Source organism: Ambystoma mexicanum, chromosome 12 (genome assembly GCF_040938575.1).
Source record: "Ambystoma mexicanum isolate Mex_15411 chromosome 12, UKY_AmexF1_1, whole genome shotgun sequence".
Classification (NCBI taxonomy): domain Eukaryota; kingdom Metazoa; phylum Chordata; class Amphibia; order Caudata; family Ambystomatidae; genus Ambystoma; species Ambystoma mexicanum.
In genome coordinates, this window is record NC_090936.1 from 1,010,588,335 (window position 1) to 1,010,602,869 (window position 14,535).

The following is a 14,535-nucleotide window of genomic DNA, read 5'->3' on the forward strand; positions in this document are numbered from 1 at the left end:
CGGCAGTGGACTTGCGCTCTTTGTTCTCCTTTTGCTATTTCTTACTTGTTTCCATTTAATTTGTTTTATTGTTCTTGCTTTGATTTTTTGCATTTACCTTTACTTCCATTCTTTATTTCCGGACATTCTCCTTCTTTCTGAAGCTTTTTTCGGCCACCTCACCTGTGAACCCTCCCTTTTTCTTACTTTCTTTCTTCTGTCTCCGATGCTGCTGTCTCTGTTTCCCTCTCTTAAGTTGTGAGTCAGTCACCACCGGCTAATGGGGTCACATGTCCATGACTGTTTTAAACCATAGGCCACCCATTCAAACTGATTATGATAGCTCAGCATGTTAATGCACATGCCGTGGAACACTGTGTGCAAACAGTGTCCAGCTGCTTAAGAGACTGGCAGAGAGGAATGGAAGAGATGGAATTAACGAGAGAAGGAGGGGAAGAAAGGTGAGAGAGGGAGGAAGGTAGGTGAAAACCTGGAGACAAAGGCAGGGATTGATGTAGAGATTGAAATGTGGGGAGTAAAGGAGGGAGGGAAGTGTGAGAGATGAGGAAGAGCATAGTTAACGAGATTTGTGAATGGGCGAGCAAAGAAGGAAGAATGAGCCGGGAGTAAAATGTGCAGAGAGTGAAGCCAAGATGAGAGGGAGACTGAGGGAGTGTGAGTTGGAGAGATGCAATGAGTAAAGGGAAAAAAGCATTTGAGGTTGGAGAAAGGGAGTGCAAGAAGATGGAGTGACAGATGGGAAAAGATCCAGGGAGAGGGAGTAGAGGATAGGCAGTGGGAGGATGGTGGGATATTAGAAGGAGGAGTGAGATGGGAAGGGTTATAGGAATGCAAGTGTGGAGGGGCAGAAACCTCGGACCCCAGGCATTTACACACAGACACAAACCCTGAGAAACAACAGGTACAACACAGAAAAATAATCATCACCGCTGCAGAAGCCGCACAGATCCAGGTAGAGATTTAACACCCTCCAGGTAGTGCATCAGACCCACAGGCCTTCTGAAGTGCAAGGCCACTCTGAGGCCCTTCTTCTAACAGGACTGAGGAAAGTCCAACCAATAATTTTGGTGTTGACCCCACTTCGCAAATGTTACTCTGACCGCCAGCGATTCTTGTAAATTTCCCAGGGACAGCATCAGGGCCTTTCAACTTTTTCAGTTGCAATGAGCCCTGATCCCCTTGGGGGAGGGGGCAGGGGGATGTTGGCAGCCTTATGACATAGCAACATGAACTTTCATTTCAGGAGATAAAATGTGTGCTTTGCAGTGCACACATTACAGGTTGCCTTTGCTGGTGCCTTCAGGCCATCACCTCCCTCAGGCCTCTTGCAGTTTCCTCTAAATGAGCACCCTGCTGTCAAATAGCGAGTGATAGCTTTTCACCGGGCATTTTGTGTTTCAGCTCCCCACTGGTTGTCTGTCCATGATAATCTGCAGCTATTAACCCCTTTGCTGCTGTATTCTTTTGACTGCTATATAATTTGAGCACTCCACGAGTGATTTGGACTGTTTTTTCCTTTTTTAGGTAAGGGGCCTCTGAAACATCTTTTTGAAATGGGCCCCCACCAGCCCTAACACATTTTCAGATGCTCTAAAGTTTTCTATTGATATGATATTTTATTTGTATCGTGCTCGTACACAAGTGTTTCAGAGCGCGACTAGGCAAGGGAGGGGAACAGGGGCGAACACAACAACAACAACGATCTTACTAGGCCCAGTGACATTGAGAACGTGCAAAGTGCATGGGAATGGGAAAAGGGAAAAAGTGCATGGAAGGGGGAGAGAGGAAAGTGCGGAGCACAGATAAATAATAATAAATAAAACATAAATAGAAAATGGGGGCAATAAACAGTGGTAGTGCAGCCAGCAAGTGGCAAGTGCTGTGTTTAAGGCAGCAGACTGGGTAAGTCTGATAAGTGCAGAAAAAGAGGGGGGCTGTAAAGGTACAGATACAGTCCCCAGTGCAAGGAGTGGCCGGGAGGCAGTGCAGGAGGGTGGCAGGGTGAGCAGGTACCTGGGCCCAGGGGACAGAGGGTGGCCAGGTGCACAGTGCCAAGAGAGAGCAGATCAGCAGGGGAGAGGAGGAGCGAAGGCGGAAGCAAAGAGGAAAGTCTTGAGGTTCTTCCGGAACCGGAGATGGTTTTCCTCAAGTTTTAGATTGGCAGGGAGGCAGTTCCAGAGGGCGGCCCCAGCCGAAGATAGAGATCTACCCCCAGCTCATTTCTTTGAAAAACGATTGACGCGGAGAGAGGTAGAGGAGCGAAGAGCTCAAGAGGGGAGGTATTTACGGAGAGATAACTGAAGGTATTTTGGACCCAGGCCCCAGAAAGCCTTGTGGACAGTGCAGAGGGTTTTGAATTTAATCCTTGCATCCACTGGGAGCCAATGGAGAGATTTCAGGGCTGGAGAGAAACGATCCCAGGGCTTGAGGCCAAGGACAAGTCTTGCAGTCCTGTTCTGGATAAGTTGCAGTGGGCGAAGAGTAGAGGCAGGTAGATTTAGAAAGAGGCTGTTACAATAGTCCACCCTAGAGAGAACCAGAGCTTGGGAGACAGTGAGCTTCTGAGGGAAGGAGAGGAAAGACAGAGTACCTCTGAAGAGGTGCAGTAAGAAGTTTGACTTTTTAGAGACCTCAGAGATATGGGCGGAGAAGGAAAGTGTGGAGTCAAAGATGACACCGAGGTTCTTAGCCTCGCAGGTAGGGGTAGGAGGAGGGCCATGGGAGGCCGGCCAGAGGGTGAGGGAGAAGGATGGAGATGGTGTGCCAATGAGGAGGATCTCCGTCTTGCTGGCATTCAGACAAAGATCATTGGCGGCACACCAATCTTGGATGGCAGTAAGGCAGTCAGAGATGAGAGATGGAGAGGAGGTGGCCGAGGGCAGCCGGAAAATGAGTTGAGTGTCAGCGTAGCACTGGAAATTTGAGCAGAAAATGGCAATACAGTGGGCGAGAGTTGCCAGGTATTGATTGAAGAGCCAGGGTGAGAGGTTAGACCCCTGGTGACCCCCTCAGGTAGAGAGTAAGATACATGATAGGAAGGACCCCAGTTGTACCTGGGAGGGTCAGTCAGAGAGGAAAGAGGTCAGCCAGGCCAGAGCCTGATCAGTGATGCCCAGGTTTTCACGGAGATGTTTGAGCAGGATTGTCACTGGTTTTACTCTAATTTAAGCAGGTATCGATCAAAACTCAGGAAATGGTTCCGTGTGTGACACAAGTTTCCATTCTCAGCGGGTAGGCCTGTGCTTTACATTGAATCACAGAACATGTGTGCAGAGCGAAACCTCATTGTTTGCTGTCTCAGCTGGGAAGCAGTGGCTGAATGGGCATGCATTACGGGTTACCTCACGCCCCTTTTTTAGGCAGATTTTGGATTGTCAGCATTTCTTGATTTAAAATTGTAATTGTGATATACTAGACCTTTGAGACATGGACACCATTATGGAGGAATGTATCAGATGGCAACTGTACGTGAAAACACATTAGCATGGAAAGATTGCCTGTAATAGTGGTAACTAATGATCTGTGTTTTAAATTCAGAATGCTTTGTTTGTACTAGTCTCGTGAACAAACGCAAAGCATTATGCTTTGCTCGTTTAGATATCCCATTTTTTAACCAACGGTTTAAAGTTGTTTATAACTTGTTGGTGCAAATTGTAATAACTTTCGCAGGATTAGGGTTAAGGATTCAGTAAGTGCAAAATAAAAAAATCTCGGCTTCGTAATGAAAATGAAAATTCGGCACCCGTGGTCACAGATGTTGCTAGAGGTCCTCGACAGGCCAGAAGGCGCTGGAGTCGACAAATACTCCTGCTTCTTGGCAGAAGACGAGTGTAGACCAGCAGAAGACGACAACGAAGCAGTCTTAGTTGATGGGGCCATCGCAGACAGGATCGTAGATGACATCAACGCTGGTTTGCATGACCCTTCTTAGCTCTCTTCCCACAGAAAGAGTCGCCATGGGACCTGGACCTCTTGGATGAGGAGGTGTGCTCCGACGGTCTGCTCTGCCTGAGGGAAGCATGTTTACGGACAGAGACTGTATCAGAGGCTCCAGCACAATCGTATAACCAAGTCACAAACCTTCAGAGACGGTTTCAAAGCATCTTGCTGGCAGGTGGTAAAGTCACTGATCTCATGGCCAGGATAGAGACATTAGAGGCAGTCGTGGTGAAGATCCTCCGCATAAACATTCTTCAAATGACAACACGGGCCTTGAAAAGGTCTCTTCTTTCTAGTGTCATACATAGCTTCACAGACAGATCCAAGGCATCAACAAAAGTGAACCGAACGGTACCTCTGGAGGCACCAAGAAGCTGGAACAGCACCAAGGACGGCCGCAGGAAGTTGCAAGCGCGATGAAGAGTTGAAGAAATAGTCAAAAAAATAAAGAAAGAAATGATAAAGTATTGAAGAATGATGAGATTTATTTGAGGACTCCCCACACTGAATGTGCAGTAAGACATCTGAAGATGGTCTCTGGGGGTGCAGCTAATGGAGAACTGTCGATTGGCTGTCCGGCAAGATGACCCAAAATGACTAATAAAGCACTAAAAAGACAGTTTTAGGTGGTTTACTGTTGCCGTGCATTCGCAGCCTGGCAACTGGGAATATTCAAGCAGCATGTGAATCTATGAAAGATCGAATACTGGAGCATCTATGTTTGTCCTGTTTTAATAAGTGTGCCTGTTCTAGAAGATGTCTAAATAGTGATCTTTTGTTTGGGGCATTCGGCCCTCATATTTAATTACATTACCTTTGGGTTGGTAGAGAGCTTACGATGGTTCCTGCTCATTGTGTTTCTCGTTGTTCTTGTTTCCCATCAAGTTGTCCGGTTGAGTGGCTGCGGCCCCTTTTCCGATATAAGTGATTATTTAAATCATGTTTCGTCCCTTGATATTCCCGACCCCTTTCTCCTCTATATGCTTTAAAAGTCAGGTTCCTGTATTCTCAGTGTTAAGTGTTGCAGATTGCTTGCTTCTCCCCTTTCCCACCCTAATAACCGAGTAAAGCCTTCATCGCCACTCATTAGACGTGTGGTTCCACTCCATCCCAGGCTACGGATTACCACATTGTGCCCTAACACAGTCTAAGGAACTTGAGCCCTGCAGATCTGCTTCCTAACCAAAGTCGCTTCTGTAGATACAAATCAGGGGCAACCTGTTGCAGGGAATGTTCTGACCAAAAAGATGTAGGATTTTTCAAGTTTCAAAAATAATGCTGACATCACAGGAAAATACAAACATACATTGCTGGTAGGCAACATTTGCAACTGCTCTGTAGCAGCAGCCTGGGAATACATACTTATTCCTGCAGTGCAAGTTGAACCCTGAACGACAGACTGAGACCCTCCTCTGTCTGATAGGCAGGTGCTGTGTTATGGTGGTACTCTCTGCCACTTGTCTTCACTGGTGGTTCACCGAAAGTCTGTCCCGGCAAGAGTGCAGGGCAGAGTCACATAGCTGTCTGGGTAATGGATTGATCTGAGCCGATCACTCAAAGTAATCACTTACCCGCTCACCGCACAGACATATAAATTAATGTGTTGCATGCTTTTGTCCTAGGCCCGGTCTCAAGCAGCCTGCATTAGAGCCACATAAATTACCTGCCACTGGAAAAAGCAGTAGGATTTTTCACCCAAATCTGTAGGCGGTAGGCCTGCATAATAAGCAGTATCCTACTACCTAAAACAATAGAGTTGGAAAGTATGCAGAGAGCCACCCCCACTAGGTCTCCTTTTGCTCCTCATGGATCTTGCAGGACTCCATAGTTGGCGTCCAATTCATTGCAGGTCAAGCTGCCGAGCATGGGAGAAGCCAGCAGAAGCAAATCCCGTCTTTCCTGAGTTTGTCAGCGATTGGTTTGAGCACTTTTCTGCATTATAACGTTGAACATGATACATCTTGGAATAATTGTATTCTGGAATTGCCAAAGTCTGAGCGCTTTGAAGAGGCATCTCAGGATAGGCCCCTGGTAATTTCCTTCGGACCCCTCCTTCAGGATCTTCAGCCGAATGTTCCCTCTGAAGGACCGGTTCTCGAGATCCTTGCATCCGAGGGCCAGCACTTCAGTCAGGCTGAGTAAAGAGGCCCGTTCGGGTTGTACCTTGGGATGGTCTGTGTGTTCCGTTGGCTCCAACCTGTTTCCTATGGCAGCAAACTTCCTGCTGTATCTCCATTATATTTTTCCCAATCTCCTTTTTCAGGTTTGAGAGTTCTTGTTTTAATTAATCTTCCAGGCCATTCATTGATTTCAACAGGTCTTCCTTAGTGAATGTTTTCTCTCATGTTCGCTTCTGATCTGGCGCGTCCCTTTAAGGTTTCTTTGTTCTGGGGTTCAAGAAAAGCATCCAAGCCCCCCTTCGTGACTTTCTTGCTCTGCATATTCTTGGGGACCTTCTGGGCTGTTAGCCTGGGATCTTTGTATTTCTCTTATTCAGATTCTCTTTGTGGAGTGTCCCCTTATGGGCGGCCTGACCTCCTTATGCAGATGGTCTTTGTGGAGTGTCCCCTTGTGGGCGGCCTCACCTCCTTATGCAGAATGTCTTTGTGGAGTGTCCCCTTGTGTTTATGGTAAGGTCACCATTTGATCCAGGACCAACTGAGTGTATATTGGCAAAGAAGAGGCAATTGTCTTTTCCCCTGTTGAGGGGTGATAAGGCACCCAGGGGCCAAGTCAGCAGTCCATAGCCAACTGAATGCGCAGATTTGTGGGCACCTGTCTTTAGACACTAAGCCCTCTATCGAGATCGTCAATTTAGGTTGCCTCCATTAAGCACTCTGCTTCACCCGGTGGGGGGTGGCGGGAGCATTCCGTTTCCACACTGCGTGGAGGTTTCAGATTCTATGTCAAGACCAAAGGCTTCATATTGTGACGTCAGTAGACAACCCGAGGGAGAGCCAACCTCATGTGACAAGGGACAGGATAAAGGAAATAAAGCAGGGAATGCCCGGAAGGGAATTACTCAATAGTACCGAATCTTGGCTGGTTGTACTTTTGCTGCGTAAGAACGGTGCGACAGGGAGTGTGTGAGTGCGACCCCGACCTCCTGAAAACAACCAGGGGTCGGAACCAATTCATTATCACACTGGCGACGAGGTCGATGTGCCCCAACGTGCATTTTTGCTAGCTCTGCGGTGGCTCCCGCAGCCACCTATCGGCGCCTCACATGCCATCCAGAGGGAGTGCGCAACCGAAACACTGCGCAGGAGACAGCAAAGGGCGAGAGGCGTTAGAACATTCCCCACTCACGCAGCAACACCGAAGTGGGAGCGTGGAAGGGGAGGGGTGCATATCCTCCTGGCAAGTGGAGAAGAGAAAGCAAAGTAAAAGTAACGCTGTGAACGCACGCAGCACACACACACACACTTCATACCCATGGCGAGCCCTCAGAACAGCCCAACAAGGCAGAGCAGCAGAGGCCCCAGAGGCAGCTCATTGAGACTAGAAGGCCTCAGCCCAGAAGCAACACAGGCAACGTTTATGCGGCCTTTTGATTGTCTCGGGAGGATATCTCAGGGGCAATGTGCTCGCCTTGGAAGCAACACTACACGGAACAGTACAGGTTCGAACCCCGGGTCCGCGCTTAGAAACCTCTGGATATTAAGCATGTTATAAATAACCAATCATATCATATGCCTTGGGAGCAGCCCTAAGGTGGGAATATGGCTCCAGCAGTTCGAGCGCAACATGCAAGCCAGAAAAATAACAGAAGGGGAAAAAAACAGTGCACACTATTACTGTTAATCATCGGCGCTGTTACGCTAAGGCTATTCAGCACCCTGCCTGCCAACCAGAGGGACGATGTAGAAAAACTAGCACTAAACAACAAACTCAAACCCGAATTAAACCCATCTCCAGGCAAAAGAAAACAATGATGGCTTCCACGCTCGACTCAGGGAACTGGCGTTAAGCTGCGAATTCCCAGATGAAGAGTTTGCTATCCGCCTGCAGATCATCAATGGAATGTCGTCATACTACGCAGGGCAGTGCTTTTGATTTTATTTTATTTTATTTATAAAGCGCAAAAAACCAGGCCCAGGGGCAACCGGGCGCATACTTGTAAACATGTTACAAAAAACAGTAGTTACAGAAGTTAAAAAAATATACAGCATATATACATGTACATACTCTTAAACATGTTACAAAAAGCAGTAGTTACAGTGAGTTACAAAAATATATAGCATATATACATGTACCGAAGGGTACCATTAAAAGCGTGTAATACAGGGACAGAGCAGAGAGAAAATGTATATTCAGTCCTGTACCCCACATGGAGTCTGGACTGTGTCAAGGTCTCATGAGTCTTGGGAGAGCAGCCATGTTTTAACATTGTTCTTGAAGGAGTTGAATGATGGTTCAATTCTGATAGGTGTGGGCAAGGTGTTCCAGAGTTTGGAGGCCAGGACGGGGAAGCTCACCCCACCAGCTTTTTGGAGTTTGCATCTAGGCACGATGAGGCTGTGAGTTTGGGCTGCTCTGGTAGGTCGAGTGGAGGGGTGGCGTGAGAAGCGAGCGGACAGGTAAGGTGGGGCGTTGTTGCTCAGACATTTGTGAGTCAAAGCTAGGGTTTTCAGGGCAATTATCTGTTTTACCGGGAGCCAGCGTAAGTCTGATCTGACGGAGGAGATATGAGAGCGTCTCGGGATGTTTAAGGCTGCCCTTAAGGCATTATTTTGTACAGTTTGCAATTTATTAAGGTTAGACTGACTGGTCCCTAGGTAGAGAGCGCTACAGTAGTCGAATTTGGCCATAACAAGAGTTCTGGCGAGTGTGATACAGTTGGTGGAATTTAGGAAGGGTCTACAGGCAGTGATAAGTTTGCCGGTATAGGCCGAAGCTGAACTAACTGCATTTATTTGTCTGTTCAGAGAAAGCGAGGAGTCAAGATAGACCCCTAACGTCTTAGTATCTTTGGAGACTTTAATGTCATTGCCGTCAATATTGAAGGACTTGTAGGTTTGGTCTAGTTTGTTGAGCCGATGATTTGATCCTAAAAGTAAGAGCTCAGTCTTATCATCGTTAAGACAAAGTTCGTGCTGTGCCATCCAGGCCTGGATGACCGAGTAAACATCGTTAAGGGCTTTGGTGTCAGCTGTGTAGTCTCCTGTGATAGGGATGAGTATCTGGGTGTCGTCCGCGTAGTTAGTGTAGGAGACACCCAGATAGTTAAGCACATCGAAGAGGGGCTTGGTGAATACGTTATACAACGTAGGGGCTATCGGAGAAGAACATCCCCCTAGACGTACGACCAAGTAGCCGCCATGGAAGCCGCCATGCAACGGCTTCTGCTCGACAACCTCCAGAAAGATGAAGAGATTGCTGCAGTCGGAGGGAAACCAGAAGGGAGACGACCCACTAATACTGCGTCTGGGCGAGCACCAAAACGACAATAATCCTGCAAGTGGTGTGGAGGGGCTGGCGCAGAGGAGAAACATGACCATCCCTAGGGGTTACCTGCAGAAAGTGCAAGAGAGTAAACCACTTCGCAGCAGTTTGCCTCAACCCGCCCCCTCTGAAGGAAACAGAACAACCAGAGACATCGAACCACAGACGGAAAGGCAAAGAAAAGGCAAAGGCCGTCGCTGAGGCACAAAGATCACCCAGCAGCAGGAACAGAGGACACCTCGGAGGAAGAAGCATCCCAGAAAGATGCTGCAGTCGACAAAAAAAGAACAGTGAATGGGTCCACATGATTCCTGCCATCAAGCCAATGAAGAACAGTCAAAAGGGAAAGGCATTGCGATGACCCTCCTGCACCATCCTAGCAGATGGGACACCCACCAAAGTTGTCAGACACAGGAGAAACAGTGAATATCATGGCCCTGCTAGGATTCAAGAAAATGTAACCGAGGCCACACCTCAAAGACAAACTAGTGAAACTATTTGTGTATGGATGCAAAAAGCCGCTACCCATAGCAGGGTCATTCCGCTCCAACCTATCGCATAACGGAACAACATGTTGGGTGAGGATATATCTGGTAGACGCAGGTCTGGAGATGCTGGTAAGCTGCTGCACAGCAGAAAGACCGAAGCTAGTCCACTTTGCGTTCAGCATTAACACACCTGATATCGTCAATCTCCTAACAAAACATAGCCAAGTATTCCAAGGAATCGGATGCCTCATAGGAAGAACGGTTAAGCTACACATTGACCCAAAAATTGAGCCCAAAGCAGTGAGACACAACAGAGTCCCCTTCCACATGCGTGAACCAGTCGAGATAGAACTAGAAAAAATGGAGAAACCAGGAATAATCGAAATTACATCAAGACAAACACCATGGGTATCACCAATGGTCGTAGCACAGAAACCACGTCAACCCAACGCTGTGAGAATCTGCATCGATATACGGTTACCCAATGTGACCATCGGCCAGCGGTATTCAAACTCTGCGGAGCGACCCCACAGGGGTCCGCGGCTGCATCCATCGGGGGCCCTGAGAGCTCAGCATGAAATATTAAAAAAAAGAAGAAATGGGCAGGGATGGCTCACATGGTCGTGCTGAAGCATGAAACTGTCTCAGGCAACAATGAAAAAATGGCACGCAGTTGTAAATGGATATTCATTCCTTTAGTCACAGACTGGGCCTCATTACAACTATGGCGGTACATTAACAACGGTGCCGGTAAGTTACCGGCACCGTTGCTAACGTACTGCCATAGTAAGAGTTGTGCTTGCGGGTGCCTGAAAGCCTGCCAGGTCTGATCTGGCAAGCTGTGCAGCACCCGCGAGCGCAGCTCGTCGGATGCACCGGCACCGTTATTAACGGTGCCGGTGCATCCAAGCTCCCCATTCCCATTGAGCCCTATGGGGCTCAATGGGAATGGGGATCTACCGGTACCTGCACCCGCGAAAGGGCAATTATCAGGTCTGCCTAACTCGGCATGACCCGGTAATTGCCCATTCGCGGGTGCCGGACCTGGATGCAACTCAGGCGGCAGCCGTGCCGGTTTTACCGGCACAGCTACCACCAGGGTTGTCATGAGGCCCACTGTTTCAATAGTACCAAAGGGGGTGCTTTTTGTTAAAATGTAATTAAATTGTGATATATTCAGCAACAATGGTCAAAATTACTAACTGCATAGTTAAGTAACATCAAACTGGTCCACATTGGCCAAAATGGTGGCCCATTTTGACTGGCCAACACTAGCATTTTACATTTTTGGTACAGGCATTGCCCTACAGGCCAGTCCGAGCCTGGCGGCTCTTCCATGATGGCGAGGGAGCGCCCACCCAGTGGCCCCTCAGCCATCATGGAGGAGCTAAGGAGCTAGCCCAGTGAAACAGTGAGCACTCCCTCAGCTGCTTTTTCCAGCTGATGGAGTGCTCCTGGGCTGGCTGAACTGTCAGAGGGAAACACTGTTTCCCTTTGACAGTTCAGTTTAGTTCCCCAGCCGCACATGCTCAGTGAGCTATGCAAGTGCTGGGGCATTTTGCTTCGCCAGCATTGCATAGCTCATTGGAAATGCTGGCTAGGGCACTGCATGTCTGTATGTCCGAGGGGGAGCTCCTGCGCCTCCTCGCACATACGGACAGAGCATCCTGGAGCAGGGGGCGTTTCAGCACCCACACGCAGGCCAATGCAGAAGGTACGTTTATGTTAATTATTTTTATTTAAACATGTGTATGGATGCGTGTATGCTTAAGTGAGTGTATGGTGATGGATGCTCGTGTGAATTATAGAGTGATTGCTGTGTGAATGTGCAGCGCCTTGCATACACACATAATCATGTTGATTGTGTTAGGCCCAGTGGGGCCCGGGGGACAGGGATGGTATCTTTTTACTGGACATCTATCATAGATATCCAGTAAAAAATGTCGTGCCTGCCCCCTGGGCCCCACCCAGCACCAATTGCAAACTGTTTGGCTATTTACCAATTTTTTTGTTAAAAGTATGCTCTACAATGCAACATTTTAACCCATTATTTTAAAAAAATTCACAGGGGGAAACTCCCCCCCCCCCCCGAACAGCCCTTTATTGGTTCGGGCTCCCTCACTATGCTCGGTTGCTATGGCATTTTTGGGGGGGAATAGTTATGCCCCTCTACTTAAAAAAATCACCAGCCGCAACTGGCCCTCAGACTGTGTTGGGAACGGGATGGGGGAACCCAGGGACTATGGTGGGAGCACAATAGGCAGGAACCATGGGATAGTGGTGGGAGCAGAGTGGGGAGAGCCCAGGGTGTGTGATGGGGTGGGGAGAGACCAGGGACTAGGTAGGAGTGGGATGAGGGAGCCCAGCGAGTGTGATGGGAGCAGGTGACGGCGCACAATATATACTGTCAATTTGGCATTTCTGGGGGGTCCCGACCTGCCCAAATTTTGCTAAAGGGGACCCCAGCCAAAAAAGTTTGAAGACCACTGCCATAGGCCGAGAATGCCATGTGACTCCGACAATAGACAAGCTGATTGTGAATCTCACAGGGGAGAAGACATTCAGTAAGTTAGACTTACGGTCCGGCTATCATCAGATACGCCTGGCCTGAGAGTCACGCTACATAACAACATTCTCTTCCCACCTGGGTCTCAGGAGGTACAAGAGACTTATCTTGGGGATATAATCAGCTGCGAACGTTTTTCAAAACGAGATATGAAGAGTATTGAATGGTCTAGCGGGTACCACCAACATCAGTGATGATATCGTAGTATACAGAACAACTACAGAAGAAGACCACGAACGGCTAGCAGCAATCCTACAATGCCTAGAAGAGTCCGGCCTCACTTTACATGCCGAAAAGTGTGAGTTTGGCAATGGTGAACTGAACTTCTTCGGAAATGTGTTCAATGCAGGAGGGGTATCAACTGACCCTGCTAAAGTGTCAGACATTAAAGAAGCCAAACCCCCAACATCAGCATCAGAAGTAAGGAGCTTCATGGGGATGGCTACCTACTGTACCAGATTCATCCCAGACCTGGCCACCATCGCAGAACCTCTAAGAAGGCTAACCCAGAAAGAAACACAGTGGGAATGGTTCGAACAACACCAGGATGCCTTCCAGCAAGTCAAAGACTACCTATCAAGCACCACCAGGATGGCGTTTTTTGACACAAACCGCACCACAGAACTGCTAGTGGACGCATGTCCAGTAGGACTCGGGGTGGTATTAACTCAAATCGACTGAGAATGCACAGTGTAACTGGCCGAATTTGCCAGCCGGGAACTCACTAAAGCAGAACTGAACTATGCCCACATAGAGAAGGAGGCTCTAGGGATAGTGTGGGTGTGCCACCATTTTCAAGTCTACCTCCTGGGCCAACCAGCGAAGGTATTCACGGATCGTAAACCCCTGGTACCAATCTTCAAAGGCTCTACTCTACACCCTCCAGCACGCCTGGAAAAGTGGATTCTGCAGCTGCAACCATTCAACATGGAAGTTCTTTACTGAGCCGGTATGGAAAGCCCTGCGGACTACCTATCCCACCACCCTCAACCGGCCACCATCCAAGAGAAAGAACACGCCACTGAAACAGAGGAGCATCTGTAGCATGTGGCAGCGTGTGCCTGGCCGAAGGCAATGATCTTACAGGAAATAGCGGAAGCGACTGAGACAGATGCCTGCCTACAATGCACGAAACACACCATTCAATCAGGAGATTGGCAACACTTTCTATCAGCAGTGGCACATCGCACGGCAGCGGCACAGGAGAAGTTACAAACCCTGTATGGAATCAGAAATGAGTTCACTGTATAAGAAGGAGTCATAGAAAGGGCCCTACGGCTGGCACAGGAAGGGCACCAAGGCGTCGTAAAAGCATAGGCTTATCTGAAGTCCAGAGTGTGGATGCAGAAAATACCCAACAGGGTGACAGAGCTGGTAGAGAGCTGCATATTGTGTCAGTCCTCGAGGAGACAAGTAGCGCCCGAAACCCATCAAAAGGGCACCCAGAAGCAACATAAGATGGGAATCAGTTAGTGTAGACTTCTGCTCCAAGCTGACGAGCTCCTCTTTGCTGCTGATGCCACAAGTTAAGTTTCACATCCTTTTCATCAGTGTAACTGTATTCAGTGACTTTATCATATCTGTACACTCTTGTTACAGTGTAAGATATTGAAGTTATTTTGTTTCATAGTTGCTCGCAGGGTGTTCCCTGGGGGGTCAGGGTTTAGCATTCCCCTCAGAGATACCACCGCTGGCAGTAGTAGGTCTTGCGCTTAATGCGCGTGTTGTCCTGTGTTTCCTTCACAGCTTGTCGGGCGGCTTTAGCCTCGCAGCAGTGCTAGTGTTTGAACGGACCGTGCTTTGGTCCGGGCACTGCCTCCACTGAGCTTTTCCCCGTTTCCACCCCCGTCATTGCTGAGGTGCTCTTTGTTTCTCTATTTCTGTCAGGCAACTTTCCGCCTGTGTGCCTGCACTGCAAAATAAGACTTTTGGCCTCAAGGGAATGCAAGGTTTGTTCCTTGCAGACGGGCGAACAGGTTGCGGCCCTCACACCAAGCAAGAGTGCATGTAGGCAGGGTTTCCTCACACGACACCTCAGTGTTACCTGGAACCACGCCTCAGCTCCACAGCCGTTACACTGTGTCGCAGCACTGTCTA